Source organism: Canis lupus, chromosome 2, assembly GCF_011100685.1.
Source record: "Canis lupus familiaris isolate Mischka breed German Shepherd chromosome 2, alternate assembly UU_Cfam_GSD_1.0, whole genome shotgun sequence".
Classification (NCBI taxonomy): domain Eukaryota; kingdom Metazoa; phylum Chordata; class Mammalia; order Carnivora; family Canidae; genus Canis; species Canis lupus.
Window position 1 is genome coordinate 12,716,025 of NC_049223.1, and position 6,791 is coordinate 12,722,815.

Genomic DNA, 6,791 nt, shown 5'->3' on the forward strand with positions numbered 1-6,791 from the left:
TTCTTTGTAGCCTGCTTTTTAATTTTTATTTATTTTCTTAAAGATTTATTTATTCATGAGAGACAGAGAAAGAGGCAGAGACATAGGCAGAGGGAGAAACAGGCTCCTCACAAGGAGCCCAATGCAGAACTTGATCTCAGATCCCAGGATCAGTCTTTTTTTTTTTTTTTTTTTTTTTCCAGGATCAGTCTTTAAACCAAAAAGGCAGACACTCAACCACTGAGCCACCCAGACGTCCCTAGCCTGCTTGTGTGTTCTGAACATTTTCTTAAGCAGCACAACTAGTTAATTAATAAGCTGCCTAGTATTTCATCATAGAGCAGAAACTCTGGTTTTTGTGGTTTAGAAAAGTCCCAGATACTGTGCTTTGGATACTAAAAATACTAAAATAATTATGATGGTTAACTGTTTCAGACAAATACTAAAGCAAGATGCAAATAAACTGACTTTTTTTACTTTGACATATTGAGTAAGATTGACTCTAAGTTTGAGTAGAGAATTAAGCAATATTCTGAAGGAATCACATTTCCCAACAATCTAATGAAATTTTTTGTCCACACAGCATAGGATTTTAAAAGAGAGTGACATTGTGAAAAGAATATAGACACTGGAGTTCCATCTAAGTTTGAATCCTAACTTTTCTACCTCCAGCAAGTTACTTTTTTAATATTTAATTTCTTTCTTGTTTTGACTCCTTTTAAATTAAGCATGAAAACAAATTATGTATTTATGGTCTAAAACTAATAATTTCTATAAAACAACTTTTTTTCCATAACCACAATAACAGTATTGTACCTGATATTATAATAATATTTTATCTAATTAGATAATTAGTATTATCTTAATACATACTCAGATTTCTCTAATTTTTCCCTCCCAGTCCTTAACAGCTGGTTTACCTAAAACCAGCGTATAATCCGCAACCACTGTTTACATTCTGTTAGATCTCCTAGTTCTCTTTTAATTTAGAAAAATTCCCCTTTTTAATGACATTGACTTACTGAAGAGACTAGGCCAGTTATCTTGAGCATGTGCTTCCTCTGGATGTATGTTGTGTGGTAGCCTTGTTCCTCTGTTTCCCATATAAGGAAAGCATTTATTAGATGGAGCATATCATTTTTAACAAGACTGTCAAAGTAATAGGTGTTTAATCTTGTGTTACATATAGTAGATAGTTTTCCTGCCAATTAGAGATGGCCTCTGTTTTTCCCCATTTGAAGTAATGGCTTGTTGAGCCCCTTTGTGAAATAAAAGTTACTCTTGAGAATTATACAAGCTAAAATGTTGTTACCTAGGACAGAGCAGGTGTTCAGTAGAGGCAAGCTGTCTTTTCTGGAAGTGTAAGTGAGCAAAGGGATTTTTAAAGCATAAATATAGGTACAGATAAAAGTTTATTCTTTTGGGGTATTGTCCTCACCTCACATTAGAATTCATGTGTGGGGGCACCTGGATGGCTCATTTGGCTAAGCATCCAATTCTTGATTTCAGCTCATTGTCATGATCTCAGCGTCATGAGATCAAGCCCCACATTAGGCTTCATGCTCAGTACAGAGTCAGATTGAAATTCTTTCTCTCCCTCTCCTACTCCCTCCACTTTACTTGTGTGTGCGCTCGCTCTTTCTCTCTCTCTCTCTCAAAATCTAAAAAAAGGGAGGTGGGGATTCATGTGTAACCTTTGAACTCCTATCTCATTTGCAGAGAGGATAGACCAGGGCCTTTTGTTAAATATAACTAAGTTGTAGCATTTCACTGATCCCAGTGTAGTGACAGCTGTTCAGCACATGAGGGAGATAGCTAACCTAGCCAGACTAGGTTTTTAAGACTTGAAGTAATTAACTATAAAAGTATAATTAATTACAGGTTTGTTTCATTGCTGATCCAAAGGATTGTGGTTTTTAGTTTTTAAAGCCTTACATCAGTCAGTCTTAAACCATGATTGAGGAGTATATAAGCCTCATTAGTTATAAGTTGTTGGAAAATTAAATAATATGTAGAGAAACTTTTAAATTATTTTTTAATTATCAAGCAAAACATTTCAAAAACACTGGGTTTGTTTCTGGGAAGATAAAAATGTATGAATAATATTGATTCTTTTAGAACCCAGTTTTATATGGCTGGTCTTCTGGCTTGCATAATACCTTGACAAGTTGAGTTTTCCTAAACACATAGGTAAATAGTTTAATACAAGGTTGCCCCTGGGTAACAAGAGCTGGAATTGCTTATTTCACTGTTACTTTTCTTACTACGTGTACCTCTTATTTATACTATCCCTCTCCCCCTCCCCCACCCCGACTTTTGTTTTTTACAGCTATCAGGAATATAACATTGCTAGATCATGGTCTTTGGCTTAAGAATGTCACTGACTGTTGACTTTCATTTTATTAACCGTCTTTTTTTTTTTTTTTTTTAAACAAAATGTAGGGATGCCTGGGTGGCTGAGCAGTTGAGCATCTGCCTTTGGCTCAGGCCGTGATCCTGGAGACTCGGGATCGAGTCCCATGTCGGGCTCCCTTCAGGGAGCCTGCTTCTCCCTCTGCCTGTGTCTCTGCCTCTCTCTCTCTCTCTCTCTCTCTCTCTCTGGGTCTCATAAATGAATAAAATCTTAAAAAGAAAAATGTAATTCCTACATAGGCTCACTCATAACTCTCTTGGGGAGAATAAAAACAAAGGACTGACGTTTTAAGCATTATACTGTTCATAACTCTACTCAGAAGCTAAATATAAGGAAAAGGGATCAAATCATTTAATATTGGCATCTTTTTAATTTGAGAGAAGTGGCTTAAGCTGTTGGCTAAAGTGTCTCTAAATATATTGGTATATTTGTTTCATTCTCATTATTTCAAACCAGTTTTGTATAAAAATATTTTCTCTGTTTCACCTATTTTCAGGCATTGAAAATAATTGAAGTATGAAGAGGATGTAATATCAAGCAGAGTCATTCAGTGACTATAACCTCTACCCCCTTGAGAATTGTAGAATTATAACTTTTTTTAAATGTATAAATTATACCTGGCCTGTACAGCCGTTTCCTACCCACTCTTCTTGTAAACTCTGCTGCTTCCAAACACAACTAGAGTGCAATTTTGGCGTCTTAGGAGGGGGGAAAATGACAGTTTACAACTGTGGTCCTATTTATTACACAGTTTGTCTTTCGTGTCTTAAATTTAGTCTTCACTGTGCCAAGCTAACTGTACCATATAGGATTGTGCTTTTTGTACTTTTTGTCTGTTTGTGTTTATTTTTTAATCTCAGTTTAAGTTACCTAGCTGCTACTGCATGTTTTTCTTTTCTTAGTAAAATGTCTTCCTTACTTTAGGGAAAATGGAACATTTAGATTAAATCTCTTAAATTTCACCACTTACAACACTACATGCCCACAAATATATCAGGTCAGTACTGTACTTTAAAAATCCCTTGAAATGATTTCAGAGTTAAAATTATTTGTATTGTGTCTAAAGTTTGCTTCTGAAAACTACTGTTTGAGCACTGAAACCTTAAAACTGCATAACGAGGCGTTTGAGACTGAGCACGGCTACTTAATTTTCTTCATGAAATGCCTGTTGCCGAATTATCTTGAATAGAAATATTTTATAATGTCACAAGCAAATCTGTCTAAGAAAGGGTTTGGAGAAGGACTTCCATTTCTCTTCCCAATTCTGTAATCAAAATGGTGTGATGGAATGAAAATACTCTGCTTCATCCTGGTGATCCTGTTAATTAATATAAGAGTTGGACAGATGTTTATTTGTCATCTTAATATGGTGAAATGAATTAAGATACTACAGCATTAAACAGCATTTATATTGTTAGTACTGTATTGGTTGATTTAAATTGATAGCCTATGGAAATTGAGAAAAGTGTGGAAGAACTTAACAGTGAACTTAAGAATCTATAGGTGAATTTTGGTCTGAAATCCCTGAGGTGTTTTTAACCTGCTACACTAAGTCATACACTATAATTTATGCTTGTTTAGTCTAGAAATAGCAAATTGCAAGTCACTGATTAATTATCTTCAAAGAAATTTTGTTGGCTATACCCATAATTTTGTAATTCGTACTAGGTGTACCTGTTTTTGCCACTACTTCCTCAGCTGATTAAATGACGTCAAAACTTTATTTTCGAAAGCTCTAAACGTAATAGGGAGATAGATTTCAATATTTGCTTTATCTGTGTGTGGGGTGACTGCACCTATATGAGCAGAAATTTGCAGAGAATGATGATTTAAGGTGATTCAGTAGAGAAAGTTGGAAAGTTCTGTGTTAGGATCTGGCTGGCAGAATTAACTTTTTGAAAAAGTTTTATACACAGATATTTGTATTAAATTTGGAGCCATAGTCAGAAGACTCAGATCATAATTGGCTTATTTTTCTATTTAACTATTGTAATTTCCACTTTTATAATAGTTTTGATTTAAAAGATAAATTTATTTATTTATTTTTTTAACAGTCAAAAATCCTTGCTGTTGCAGTCTGCGACCTTTAAAATGATTGTGTTGCTTTTAGGATTGGTCAAAAAGAAACACTCCAGAAATTGAGATGAAACCTTGGTATGCAGCAAGATTGAAGTAATACAGTTAACTTAAAAAAATAAAAAAAGTGCTATAGCCTATTTATGGGGATAGCTTTTCTAAATGGAGAAATACTGGGCTGCATTCACATAGACATTTATATTTTGTTTTCAAAAGAAAGCTTGCTCCTTTGGCAGTATTCTTAAATGAAGCAGAATTTTTTTTCTCTTTTATCTGAATATGGTAGTTTCATTGTAAGATGTATCACGGGTATTGGTGCTGTGTAACAAACAAATGTAATTAGCATGTGGTTCCGAATACACATTGTTAGGGTTTTTTAAATATCGAAATGGTTCTTTTCTATTTATAATTTCAAACTTTCACAAGTGTACAGAGAATTTCATAAATTACTTTTCAGTGAACTGCTCTTTTTGCTATGGTAGGTCATTAAACACAGCATTTACTCTTAGAAATGAAAATTTCTGATCCTCTAGAACATTGACGCTTATTTCAATTTGCAGTCATTTTTTTTTTTTTACTATTAACGTTCCTCTGAATGGTATTGATAAATGGTTCAGAAGAGAAACTCAGTGAAATAAAAGTAATATTTATTCATGGTGATCAATTAAATTATTTGCCTAACTTAAGCAAGCTACTGTTCATAACTTTTCCATTTGACATGATGTGACAGAAAAGAATCTGAGTATACCTGTGGAATATGTTGGTTTATTTCCAGTGCTTGAAGATACACTCAAAGCTAATTGGTTTGGGAAGACGCCATATAATTTTTAAGTTAACCTGCATGCTGTAAATGTGTTTCATGTTTAAATAAAGTGGAAAAATTTTTTGAAATGTAATAACTTTCTTAAAACTTATTTGATGAAGTATTAGGTTGATTTTATATGACTAAATGGCCTCTTGTCTTGCAGATAGTGACTTAATAAGTTGTTATATTCATGTGTATTTTGTTTCCTGATGTATTGCTTATTCTTTGGACAGTGGGTATTAAATATGTAGGCTGAAAATTAAGAGCCAGAAATGAATCCTCTGTCTCACCTACATTATTTTAGTGTAGCCTCCCTGCTACACGATTCTGTTCACCTGAGCTTGATTGTTATTCACCTTTATAAGAAGTGTTTGTTTTTCAATACTTACTCAGTGGTCCTGAATGGTCATTCAGGCCTAGCTGGAGAAAACTAAAGAAAGATTGTTCATGAATTCTAGTGGTGATTTGGCTTTTTGTTGGGGCAGGGCGGGAGGGATAATCTTAAATTCTTAATTATAGAAATGTTTAATCATATATAAAAGTATGTGATAAATGAAGATTCAAGTACCTACCACTCCATTTCAACAATTAATCAGCTCGTGGCTGATTTGATCTATAACCCCACTTATGTGTCCCCTTCCCCATTATTTTAAAGCAATCCTAGATACCATTTGCATTTTATTCATAAGTATTTCAGCATATATATTAAAATACATGCTCCTTAAAACATACCATTATAAAAAAAAAACCATACCATTATCGCACCAAAAAAATTTCAACGTTTATAAACTGAATCAAGATCCAGTTAAAATCCATGTATTACAGTAGTGTCCCCTCCATTTCTTTCTCATTTTTTTCAAATGAGGAAAACAAGTTATTCAACCTGTAGAATCCCAATTTTTTCTGATTGCATTCCTTTGATATTAACTCCTCTGTCTCTTGTATTTCCTGTCAATTTGTTCTGAATCCAAATACTTCATCAGATTCAGAGTTTTTGCTTTGTTGGGAGGGGGCAGCATTAATTCATAGGTGGTGGTATTCTTCCATCTGGTGGCACATAATGTTGAGTCTCTTACTGGATTATTAGCTGCCATTGATGATCAGTCCCTTTATCCATCAATTTATTAGGGGTTACAGAATAGCAATATTCTAATTTGATAATTCCTTCATTTGCTAGTTGGGATAGAGAACTTGGCCCTCATCTACTATTTGGTTACCCAGTGGTATAGTTTGTGTAGGAAAATCAGAATAAATGATTCTTTTCCTTTACTTACAAGTTTCAAAATGTTCATTTCATTGTCCTCTTCCAATGGTAACCAGTTGTGCATTTTTTCCTTGTTTTTGTATGTTATTTGGTTATTATCCTTAAGTGTGCTCCATGAGCCTCCAAGTCGTTTCTGCTTCCCCCACTACCACCCTTTTTGGAGAGATTTAAGTGGAAACAGACACTGGACCCTGGTGCAGTCTCTCTTATCCAGGCCTCCAGTGTGCTAGCCACTTCTGTCTCATCTAACTCAA

At 34.3% G+C, this 6,791-nt stretch overlaps 1 protein-coding gene across 2 annotated transcripts in view; it reads left to right on the forward strand.

Annotated features, from left to right (window-relative positions):
- The window catches only part of KIF5B (kinesin family member 5B), a 44,953-nt gene extending 39,228 nt beyond the window's left edge, over positions 1 to 5,725 (forward strand). For both annotated transcript variants that reach the window (XR_005355202.1, XM_038529873.1), the window contains exon 26: positions 2,889 to 5,725. The gene's annotated coding sequence lies outside the window, so the exon portion shown is untranslated. The remainder of the gene's footprint in view (positions 1 to 2,888) is intronic.
- The last annotated feature ends 1,066 nt before the right edge of the window (positions 5,726 to 6,791 follow it).